The sequence below is a fragment of the Mauremys reevesii genome, linkage group 9 (assembly GCF_016161935.1).
Source record: "Mauremys reevesii isolate NIE-2019 linkage group 9, ASM1616193v1, whole genome shotgun sequence".
NCBI lineage: Eukaryota > Metazoa > Chordata > Testudines > Geoemydidae > Mauremys > Mauremys reevesii.
Window position 1 is genome coordinate 77,682,067 of NC_052631.1, and position 12,680 is coordinate 77,694,746.

Genomic DNA, 12,680 nt, shown 5'->3' on the forward strand with positions numbered 1-12,680 from the left:
TAGACTTTGTTTCAGACACCATTGTGCTAAGCACAGTGTAAAGCTATCTACCTACATTCTTATACATCTTCATGGTATTTGATCACTTGGAAGGATATAAGGGGTAAAAATTAAGCAAAAAATGTATTAGAAATAATTGGAAAAGTGGGAATGGAATAGACAGGAACTCTTCTTTTACCTGGAGTTAACATGTTATCCTGGGCATTGTCTTGTACAAGGATGAGCTCCATTAATAAAAATCCATTAGACAAATACACCTACTTACATTTAAGTGAGATCTATCGGCATATGTATAACCTAAGATACTAATAGATTTGTTGAGGTTGTTCCATATTTCCCTCTAAAAATCTAAATGTTCTCTTTTACAAAATGACATGTCAGTAAAATTCTAGAAATCTTATTGATTTCAGCTATGGAGCTTACAAGAATGGGAAAAAAAACTATAATTGTTCCTTTTTCAATATTGTTTCTTTCTTGATAGCCACATCACAGAAGTAGAAAATCTGGTTTGAAATTTTACAGCTAAAAATTATGTAAAAACTTCTAACTCTGCATAACTCTGATCTACAAATCATTTTATATACATTGGAAGAAATCCACCCTTCAGCTAAACAGAAAAAAATAGCTTCCCTCCAGAGTTCTCATGCTACTCCTTTATCTTAATTCCATCAGCACTACAATCACCTAGTATTTCTATATGCCCTCCATGAATCTTCCTTTTTTTTTTTAAATTCTCTAGCCTATCTTCCATTCTGAAAATGAGTCTTTCATTCCATCCTATCGTTGCCACGTGAGTGAAATATGAAGTATAAAACCAAGTTGTATTGTTAACTGGTACATTTTAAACTTTTTAAAAGAAAAAGTACAGCAAAGATTATTAATTAGCTCCCCCCAAAAATAACAGTCCTACCTTTTGCAGTTTCTCCTGGTTTCTGTTTAACTTGAAAGCTTTTGGTACGAGACTCACTCAGAAACTGACTTTACTGATCATACACAACAGTTTCCACTCTCTGTTTGATATATAAACCAAAAGTGCAACTGCTGAGAGCTTTCAGAGTACATCTGAGCTCAGAAATGGCAGTCGTAGAGAGCTGTCACTGCTTCAGAATAACATCCGAGAGCGACTTGCAGTCTGCACATTTTACATTTCCTTTTTCCAGTGGGCAGCACAGACGAATGATGAGATACTATGGTTCAAAATGCACGCAATATTTACACTTTAAAAGAGGGAAGGAAAAGTGACCATTTCTATTTATATGACATTGTTTTGTCTTCCAATCAGGTAGTTGATAGTTCGCGATCTGATTTTATAGTAACAGAGAACATCATTTTTTAATTGTGAATTCAGGGCATACTGACACATGCTGGTGAACCACATAGATTTGTAGATCCATATTATCTCTAACGGTCACTGCTCCTCCTCGCTGTAACAATAAATCCCCCACAAGTACCTGCTGGTACAGTTTAATGGCTGTAAGCTAATGGCTACACCAGGGTTTGAATTAGCTGAAATAGGTGCTGAGGTTCAGTGACAAAATAAGGTTTTCTAACAGTTCTCAGCAAAATTTTCCCTCCAGAGCCCCCTTTTCTGCCAAAGAGACAGAGTTAAAAGTACTGAAAATTATGTGACACCTTTTCTTTCCCTTTTTCCATTTCTTCAGTTAGTTTGTTCCTCCCCATCCCCCTACGTGTATTATTTCTTTTAATCCCCATAGAGTAGGATTTTCTTTTCCTTCTTCATTTCATCTCGACCTTTTGAATTTCTCTTCCATTGTGCCTTTCCTTTTCTTCACTCCATGCCCTAGTCCATCATCTTTTCCCCCACCCACCATCTATTTCCTCCCTTCCTCATGCCCTTTGTCACTGCGTTCATTTCCCCTTTTCTTCCCTCTCTCCACTAGTTTACTCATCCCTTCCCAAATCCCTCAGTCTCTTCATTTCCCAAACCTCACCTCCTCATTTTCTCTGTTCTCTCCATTCCCCTTTTCTTTTTCCCTCTTTTAACTGTCCTTCTATCTATCTGTCTTGGTAGCCATATGTCCCCCATCACTCTTCTGCTTCCTTAGTTTGTACTCTTCTTGCTGGCTGGAGACTTCTGAGGAAGCAATACATCCTTCGTTCTCTTGCAATCTCTTTAGCATCATCTCCAGTCCTTCACTTTCCCAGCTCTGACAGGACTCTGACAGGACTAGCTCTTTTGTCTTCCATCAGGGCTGTCTCTTGGAGATAGGAGCACATGATCCAGTCCATAACTACATCTCTCCTGAGATGGTCAATAAGAATAGATTTAAAATTTTTATTAAAGTTAATGTTTAAAATTAAGAATACATACTACAGGCCAGACTCGCAACAGGACTATTCATACTACTCCTCTCTCAGACTTTGTGGGCTGTTTCACTATCCTTTTCTTTTTCCTTTCCTTTCTCCATTTGACATTTACCTTGTTAATTCTGTTGAAGAGCTCCCATGCAGCCTAATTGGGATGTATGCTTAGTTACAGACCTCTTCCCCATTAAATGGCACAACTCCACAAGAAGGGACTATGTAAACAGTTCTACCTTATATATTTAGATGACCTGTCACAGGTCATGTCACTGTGCCAGAGACCTACACACCTTGGATGGATATTTCCCTTGACTGAGTCTATGACCTATAGAGTTATGGTCTATTTTACATCATGGTCCACTCTCTTTCTTTTTCTTTTGGTGGTTTGGATTACAACCATGTAAGACTGAAGGGAGAGAGAGGAGGAGCCCATGAAAATGACAATGGTACAGAGGCTAGAGAATAGATCATTTGAGTTAAGCACAAGGACTGGCTTGATTTCTGGTGTGGCATTTCAATGGCCTCTCCATGTTTAGAGTTTGTTGTCTAGATCTGCCTTTCAGTGACTAAAGGATATTTCTATGCTTCTACCAGTGACTATATTCTGAAGCCTTTCACTATATTTTTGCAATGGGATAATACTGCAAAATATATGCACTCTTACATTATTGCAGTGAACATCTATTTGTGTCACAAATGTAGTAATTGATGATTTTGACACTCCATTAGCAAAAGAAAAATATGTATTGACTAAGGTTAGATTAATTTCACATTTGGTGTTCAGGGACACTAGACAGTAATGAGGAGAAAAGTTTTATGTTACACTGACCTTGATATTGTGTCTGGTGGACTATTTTTTCACCCTCCTATTCAACCTTTGCTGATAGATTCCCTTCAGTCCCACTCAGCATAGAACCTGCACTCACTTGCCCATCAACTGCATGCCAGTCAGGTACAGTTAAAGCTACTTTCCCATTTACTCATCAATTTACACCACCATTTACATCAGTGCTGAATGTGACCCCAAGCCTGACATGGAAGTAGCATGGAAGGACCAAGTCAGGATTATGCTCTGGTCCCACAAAGGGATTCATGCACATGGACCTTTACTTCTGGGAAGCATTCCAGTGGAGTCAACAATGGTTGTGAAGCCATGATTTGACATGTTTTGCAGTAGGTGAATATGATTTCACCTAATTATCATTGACACACTGTGACGGGTCTGGTACCCCGGCACCCCCTGGTGGCGGGGGCGAGCTGGAGCCTAGCGCCCGCCACTCCCTTGTTCCTCGGCCTGCCCCTGGTAACCAACGTATTACGGCCTACGGGCCAGAGTTCACATAAACACCCCCTCTCGGAGCGGGGTAACACGGCCTAGCGGCCGGAGTCCAACAACCCCCCTCTTCGGAGCGGGGTAGCACGGCCTAGCGGCCGGAGTCCAACAACCCCCCCTTCAGAGCGGGGTAGTACGGCCTAGCGGCCGGAGTCCAACAACCCCCCCTTCAGAGCGGGGTAGCACGGCCTAGCAGCCGGAGTCCAACAACCCCCTCTTCGGGGCGGGGTAGCACGGCCTAGCGGCCAGCGTCCATAGACACCCCTTCGGAGCAGGGTAGCACGGCCTAGCGGCCGGAGTCCCACAACCCCCTCTTCGGAGCGGGGTAGCACGGCCTAGCGGCCGGAGTCCCACAACCCCCTCTTCGGAGCGGGGTAGCACGGCCTAGCGGTCAGAGTCCATAGACACCCCTTCCCCCGCTCGGCGGGGATCCGCCTGCAACACGCCAAGCGGTACTGCAGCTTTAAGGCTGTCGGTCTCGACAGTCCCCTGGGTCACTTCCTACCCTGTCTAGCCGGACGTCAGCGTTGCGGGAGCGGTTCCCCCGTGGGTCCCTCCTGGCAAGCACCCACCCCCCCTGGGGTCTCCAGTATGGCCTCTGCTCGGCTGACACCCCGGTCCAGGCGCACTGGCTCTCCTTCTGCAGGAGATGACAGTCTGCGTCCTTCTCCCCCGGTGGTCAGCCCCGACTGAGCAGACCTGCAGGCTTTTATACCGGTCTGCCAGTTGGAGCACGCCCAGCAGAGCTTCCTGGGCGTGGCTTCCTCTGCTATCAAAGAAGGGTTAACCCCTGCTGTACCAGTGCGGGGCTGTCCCGCCCCGTCACACACCCTCCCCCTTAAGACAGCCGTCGGGGCCGGCTGCCCCTTGACTCCCTCCTCCCCCCCCGATTCAGGAGAAGAAGTCCGCGTTCCCATGATCCTTGCCTGGTCGATGCGACACGCGGAAGGCGTGGGGTTGGAGGGATAGGTACCACCGCATGATACGGTTATTCGTCTCCTTCATACTATTGATCCATCGGAGGGGCGCGTGGTCAGTCACTAAGGAGAAGGGGTTCCCTAATAGATAGTACCTTAGTGTTTCGACCGCCCACTTCACTGCCAAGGCCTCGCGTTCTATGGTGGAGTACCGGGTTTCGCGGGGGAACAGCTTGCGGCTAAGATACAAGACCGGGTGTTCTTCTTCCCCTACCTCTTGTGACAGTATGGCCCCCAGTCCCACCTCGGAGGCATCCGTCTGCAGGATAAAGGTTTTTGAAAAATCCGGTTGTACTAGTACCGGTTCTTGGGTTAATTGTTCGCTCAGGGCGCGAAAGGCCTTTTCACAGCCTTCCGTCCAGCGTACCTTCTGGGGTTGCGAACTGCGTGTCAACTCCGTCAGGGGGGCAGCAAGTGTGGCGAAGTTAGGCACAAACCTCCGATAGTATCCGGCCAGCCCCAAGAACTGCCGGACTTGCCTCTTGGTCGTGGGCGTAGGGTACGTCCTTAGAGCTTCCACCTTGTCTACGAGGGGGCGGATCTTCCCCCGGCCAACCGTGTAGCCCAGGTAAGTCACCTCCTTCTGGCCCAGGTGACACTTCGCCGGGTTCGCAGTGAGGCCGGCTTCGCCCAATGCCCGTAGAACTTCGGTCAGGTGTTGCAGATGCTCCTCCCAAGTGATACTGTAGATGACAATGTCATCGATGTACGCCGTGGCGTATTCGTTGTGGGCGTTCAGCACCTGGTTCATGAGTCGCTGGAAAGTAGCCGCGGCCCCGTGCAATCCGAACGGCATCATAGTAAATTGGTAGAGTCCGAACGGCGTGGGAAATGCTGTCTTTTCTCGTGAGGCCGGTGTCAACGGGATCTGCCAATATCCCTTCGTCAAGTCCAGGGTGGAGATGAACTCAGCTTTTCCCAGCCGCTCCAGCAGCTCATCCACCCGGGGCATGGGATAGGCGTCAAAACGTGAAATTGCGTTCACCTTGCGGAAGTCGATGCAAAACCTGACTGTCCCGTCTGGCTTGGGGACCAACACTATGGGGCTCCGCGACCCTTCCACCACCCCTAAGGCTAGCATCAGCCCGAGCTCCTCCCTCACTGTCTCCCACATCTTCCTGAGGAGCGGGCGGTGTGTGTCCCGCACTTTGTGCCCTGGAAGGGTAGCGATGTGGTGGTTTGCTAGCATGGTTCGTCCGGGTCGTGCCGACAAAACCACGGGGAACGCCGCCACCAGTCGTTCTATCTGGTCACGCTGGGCGGGGGTAAGCTCGTGGCCTATGTCCGCTGTCCCGGCTGCCTCCGGCTCTCCCGCCAGCAGCCCCAACTCCGGTTCTGGCGAGTATGGGGCTATCATCAGGCCCTCTCGGTCCCTCCAGGCCTTAAGGAGGTTTACGTGGTAGACCTGGGTATCCCTCCTTCGTCCGGACAACCGTACCTCATAGTCGACCGGCCCAATCCGCCTGACCACTTCAAAGGGGCCCTGCCACTTGGCCAGCAGCTTGGACTCTGAGGAAGGGAGCAGCAAGAGGACCCGATCCCCCGGCTCGAAAGTTCGCACCTTGGCCCCCTTGTTATAATGAGCCTCCTGAGTCCGCTGGGCTCTAATCAGATTTTCTCGGGCCAAGGTCCCCAGCTCCCGGAGGCATTCCCGCAGGTGGATGATATACTGCACTGACCCTCGAACGCGGGTCTCCTGCTCTTCCCAGGTTTCCCTTAGGAGATCGAGGATACCCCTAGGCTTCCTCCCGTAAAGAAGCTCAAACGGGGAGAACCCTGTGGACGCCTGGGGTACCTCTCGCACCGCGAAGAGGAGTGCGGGGAGTAGTTTATCCCAGTGTCGTGGGTCGTCCTCCACAAACTTCCTCAGCATGGCCTTCAAAGGGCCATTGAACCGCTCGACCAAGCCATCCGTCTGGGGGTGGTAGACCGAGGTCTTTAGCGCCCGGATATTCAGCAGCCTGCACAGCTCCGCCATCAATCTAGAGGTCACATTCGTTCCTTGGTCCGTTAGTATCTCCCTCAGGATACCCACCCGAGCGAAGATCTGCAATAGTTCGCTAGCAATGACCGGTGCTGTGGTGGACCTCAGTGGCACCGCTTCGGGATAGCGCTTGGCATAATCGACCACCACCATAATGTACTTATGGCCTGTGCCGCTCTTCTCTAGGGGTCCCACGAGGTCCAGGCCTATCCGGTCAAAAGGCGTCCCCACCACCGCAAGGGTACGAGGGGGGCCCTTGGTACACCTTTTGGACCGGTTCTCTGACATTCAGGGCAGGAGGCGCAATAATCTCGTACCTCCGCATGGATGCCCGGCCAAAAAAACCTCTGGGCCACCCTTTGTAACGTCTTCTCCCTCCCTAGGTGTCCGGCCCATGGCACCGAATGTGCCAGACGGAGCAAGTCCCGTCGGAACCGCCGTGGGACCAACAGCTGGCGTAGTTCTTCCTTCGTCTGTGGTTCTGGTACCACCCGATAGAGTAAGTCCCGATGGATCTCAAATCGGGGCCCTTGTGGCTGGCGGTGGGGCGGGTCTTCTCCCCCTGGTGGGTTAGTCGCCTGTTCCCATGCCCGGATGAGGGTGGTATCCCCTCGTTGCTCCTCGAGGAAGTCGGTGTCCACCTCTAGCCAGCCCGGGCCCTCGCTTGCCGGCGCTTCGGTCGGGACTTGGCTCTTTACCCCTCTCCCGGGGCTCCCCGAGGGCCCCTCTAGGGGGTCCTCAGCCGTTGGCTGGCCTAATAGTCCCGGTCGTCTAGCCCGTTTCCCAGTTCTCCTCCCGGGCGGCGTAGCCCCTTCCCTTAAGAGGTTTGTGAAGCCCGGCCAGTCACGCCCTAAGACCACGGGGTAAGCCAACTTAGGGGCCACCCCCACTAGACACCGCGCCCGGTGCTGGGCCGCCTCTAGCTGTACCCAGACAGTGGGGTGCAGCTTCACATCCCCATGGATGCACTGTAGCCGGATGGGGGCCCCGGCGGGGCCGGTGGGCTTAATCAGCCCCTCCCGAATAACCGTCTGGCTACACCCGGAGTCAACTAAGGCCCAGGCAGACGTTCCATCCACCTTCACCGGCAGAACTATTTTCCCCGGCTCCCAAGCCCGGGCCCGGTGACCCGCCGTCCACACCTGCCCATAATTGCAATCCATGTACGGGCACTCCCTTCTGAAGTGCCCTATCTGACCGCACTCGTAACAGCGTTCACGTCTCCCTTCTTCAATAGGGTTGTGGCGGGGGCTGCCCTGCCTCGCTGGTGCCTCTTCCTGTCGTCTCGGGATATCTCCTCGGGGTGTCACCCTAGGACCCCGGGTTACTGGTATTCCGGGGGCCTGGGCATGCTGGCGAGTATCGCCCCCGTCCCCCTTACGTGCCCCCCGGGCCTGCCCTGGGATCCGTTCACCGGGCTCTCCCCCCTTGGGGTTGGTCTTCAATCCCCCCTCTGCGGCCTGGTAGTCCTCCATTAGGGAAGTCGCGTCCGCGAGGGTCCTGGGGCGGTGTCGCTGCACCCATTCCTTCCCTCCCGGCGGCAGGGCTTGCAGGAACTGCTCTAAGGCTACCATCTCCGCTACTTGAACGCCCATCCGCCCTTCCGGCTCCAACCACCTCCAACAGAGGTCCTGGATTCGCTGGGCCACGGCTCGTGGCCTGGCCCCTTGCGTATATCGTTCCAGGCGGAGTCGCTGGCGGTAAGTCTCCGGGCTGACGCCGACTTCGTCCAGGATGGCGGCCTTGACCTTCGTGTAGTCCAGTGCGTCTTGGGGGTCCAGGTTACGGTACGCCGATTGAGCTGGGCCCGTCAGGTAGGGTGCCAGTATCGTGGCCCAATGGGTGAGGGGCCACTGTACGGCGGTCGCGACTCGTTCAAAGGTCATGAGGAAGGCCTCGGGGTCGTCCTCCGGCCCCATCTTAGTTAGGCGTACGGGCAATCCTCCGAGACCCTCGCCAGGGTTGCCCCTGACGGCCCCTAAAGGCGTACTCGGTGCCGGTCCGATTAGTGTCGCCATCTGTTGAACCAGCCGCTTCTGGTTCGCCTGCTGCTGGGTTGTCAGCTCCCGGATCAGCTGCTGCTGCTGTTCCTGTCGCTGTGCGTCTTGTGTCTGCTGCTGGGCCGCCAGCTGCTGGAGCAGCTGAGTTTGCTGCTGCTGCTGTTGCGCCAGCTGCTGCTGTTGATTCTCCAGCAGCCACTTCAAAAGTTTCTCGGGGTCCATTTTGGGCGTCTGGGACCTTATCTCAGGCCCGGAAACGTCCCTGGTCAGGTGCCAGTTGTGACGGGTCTGGTACCCCGGCACCCCCTGGTGGCGGGGGCGAGCTGGAGCCTAGCGCCCGCCACTCCCTTGTTCCTCGGCCTGCCCCTGGTAACCGACGTATTACGGCCTACGGGCCAGAGTTCACATAAACACCCCCTCTCGGAGCGGGATAACACGGCCTAGCGGCCGGAGTCCAACAACCCCCTCTTCAGAGCGGGGTAGCACGGCCTAGCGGCCAAAGTCCCTAGACACCCCCTCAGAGCGGGGTAGCACGGCCTAGCGGCCGGAGTCCAACAACCCCCCTCCTCGGAGCGGGGTAGCACGGCCTAGTGGCCGGAGTCCAACAACTCCCCTCTTCGGGACGGGGTAGCACGGCCTAGCGGCCGGAGTCCAACAACTCCCCTCTTCGGAGCGGGGTAGCACGGCCTAGCGGCCGGAGTCCCACAACCCCCTCTTCGGAGCGGGGTAGCACGGCCTAGCGGCCGGAGTCCAACAACCCCCCTCTTCGGAGCGGGGTAGCACGGCCTAGCGGACGGAGTCCCACAACCCCCTCTTCGGAGCGGGGTAGCACGGCCTAGCGGTCAGAGTCCATAGACACCCCTTCCCCCGCTCGACCTGCAGGCTTTTATACCGGTCTGCCAGTTGGAGCACGCCCAGCAGAGCTTCCTGGGCGTGGCTTCCTCTGCTATCAAAGAAGGGTTAACCCCTGCTGTACCAGTGCGGGGCTGTCCCGCCCCATCACACACACCCATCAGTGTCTATTGTTACTTTGTGGGATAATTAAGAATAATTTCTGACTGACACACTGTCAAGGCAGAAGATCTGAGAATGTTTAAGGCAATTGAGATGTTGAGGTTATCCTCCTTATACGACTTTAGAATTGCTAAACGTAAGCAATAAGGTTTGAATAGCAGCATGATGGATATATATAAAACTCCTCTAGCTCTAACATCTTCTTTATTGATTATTGAACAAGGTCCAAGTCAATAATAAGTCTATTCTATTCTGAGCCAACGGATCAGTAAAGGGACTGAAATTTGAAGGCTGTGGTTACAGGTATTGAATCTAAATTATCTATAAAGGAACTAGAAAACCTGAGGCTAAAAGGATGGAATGGGCCCTTTGGAGATGAGTCTCAGACAAAGGGGCTGGGACTCTGGTCATGAGATCCATTGAAATGCATCAATTTCATTGGTCAATAGCAATTCAGAGAGTGACAGCGCTCCAGGATGTTCTGCCAGGACTAATAGCTGCTCCTCAGTGTTAAGCTGGGGTAGGGAGATGGGCAGCCAAGAAGCCATGGCTTCCCCAACTCTGCCAGGGGTGGAGGGGGGTATCATTATTGGAGATGAGCCTGAGTCAAAGAATTCAGATCCAGATCTAGATTTCATCTCAGTTCCTCCAAAGATTGAGGGTGCTGGGATCCAGCCATTAGGTCCATGCTTCTGTCTAATCAGTACTGAGATAATCCTAGCGCTGAGGAGTAGAGATCATCAATAAAACCCCGACGGATAAATCCAGTGAGTCTCTTAATGTACTTAAAAGGGATTAGTGGAGATGGCTGTCCATTCACTAGCTATTGTGAGTTCTCTCCTACTGTGTGTGGGGGGGGGAGAACAAGAGGCTTCACTCACACAGAGTGCTATCAGAATAATACCAGAGAGGACACCGAGTCACAAAATTCAGGTCCAGACTTCAAACATCCCCAAATGTGGGTGGGTATGTCTGGATCCAGGGACTTGGTGTGGCCAGGTAGAGGGCTGAGACAGCTCTGAGGCTTGGGCCATCATCCTGGTTCAGTTTCTGAACCCCCACAAAATCTGGGTGTGTTTGGACCCAGGATTTTGGTTCAGACACATCTATCTCTAGCCAGTGCAGCTCAGTCCGGGCAGAAATCAGAACAGCAGCTTGTAAGAAAGTCCAAGATGTGGGTAGCAACTATGGGTGCTAGATTGGAATGCTGTGGAAACGACCCAGCTGATGACAGAATGTGATCAGTGCGAATAAATACCTATTGGCTAACAGTAGAGTAATAGAAAGGGCACTATTCCCAGTTTCAGACAGGGTAGGTTAAGGAGTAATGACATGAAGCCAACAAGGAAAACATTTTGCTGAGATATTTGGGAAAACATATTATACTGGGCGGTGCTGGTAGCTGCCAGCAAGCATTTCTTTGCTCTATAGACAATCACAGATCTCTTGAAGCTGATGGTTTCCTCCAGGTTTAAAGAAGAAGCAATTAAATTCCCCTTTGTTTAAAGATAGTTGAAACAATAGAAGCCACCAGTCAAGGCACAGCACCACATGGTAAGGTCTGAGAAAGAACGAACTCAGGGAGAATAAGAGGATTTTCCCTGGGACTGATTGCAAATGCAGGGCTGGAGCGTTGATTGGGAACATTGTGTGTGTCAGAAGCAAACAGGTCCAGAAAGTGAGGAGAAAGCCAGAGAAGTGCTGGTGAGAATGGCCCTTGAAGGAAGCCAAGAAAGAGACCGCTTCCTGTGAGCTGGAAAGCAGCCTTGGATTTGTGAGCAGGGAAGCGGCTTCCTATTGTTTGTTACTAATGTGTTCAGGGAAACAGGACTTTGTGTTCATCATTTGTAAATAAACAGGATTGCACACAAATACCTGACTGATATAATCAACTTCTCCTAAAGGGAACAACTTGACAATACTTTCAATATTAGCTAATCACTAGAGCCAAAGGGGGAACAATATTAACAAGTGGCACTGGTTAGTGGAATAAATTAGCCAGGGAGGTACCATCACTGCAGAGATTAAAAAACAGCTGAGATAAGGCTTTAGTGGAAATGACATAGTGAGCAAATAGGGATCAGACAAAGTCTGATCTATTTCCCTTAACTCTTTGTCAAATATTTTCTCTCTCTTCTTTATTGCTACATTTTTTACAAGATTCTGTTTCTTTCATTCTTGCCTGTCTTATGTATTTTCTTGCTTTGTGCTCAATTTGTGGCCTTTCAATATTTCTAGAGCATCTTGCCTAAAGTGTATACTTTTTTGTTAAATAAGTATGATAATGGCCTACATTAAACTTTCTGACCCTACTATGTATGAAATGATTAAATTAATTCCCTTTAGTAAAACTAGAAAACTTCAAGTGTGAAAAACGGGGGTAAGGATTCAGTTCTGTTCTTAATTAGGTGGGTGAACAGATCCCAAATAGTGTACTGGGGGAGAGAGACGTCAGCTGAAATGCTCCAACCTCATTGGTGCCATACCTGATCCCTATGGGGTGCAAAAAGGAATGTCCCACCTTTACAAGATGTCATAATGCTGATTGAATTATTAGGATGTCACATTGGGGATGGAGCCATCTTTCCATTGCTGTCTCCCAAGCACCTGTCGCTGGAGAGTGGGCTTGGAGGAGGGAGCGGTACAAGTAACACCAAACATTTGGTGGGGCGTGAAAAATGTCCTTTTTCACACACAAAAACCCCTTTCATTCTTTTCAGTTTTGGGTTTGTTTTTTTTCCATTTATCTCCCTTTTTCCATTTTGCCTCTAGAAAAAGGAGAGAGAAAGCAGAGAAAATGGGGGAACTGAAAAACAAAACAAAAATAGTTTTCAGTTGTGATTTTTCTTTAGGTTTTTCATCCAAAGAAAACATTTTATGGGAAATTTCAACAAAAATTAAAAACTCATTGTGCATCCCTCATTTACATATGCTTTGCTCACATATTTTAACACTTGAATCTATATGGATCAAATGAAAAGAATCAAATCTCATGCTTCAGTTTCTCACCTGTACAGAGGTTAGGAAGGATATTTTTCCTCCCCGAT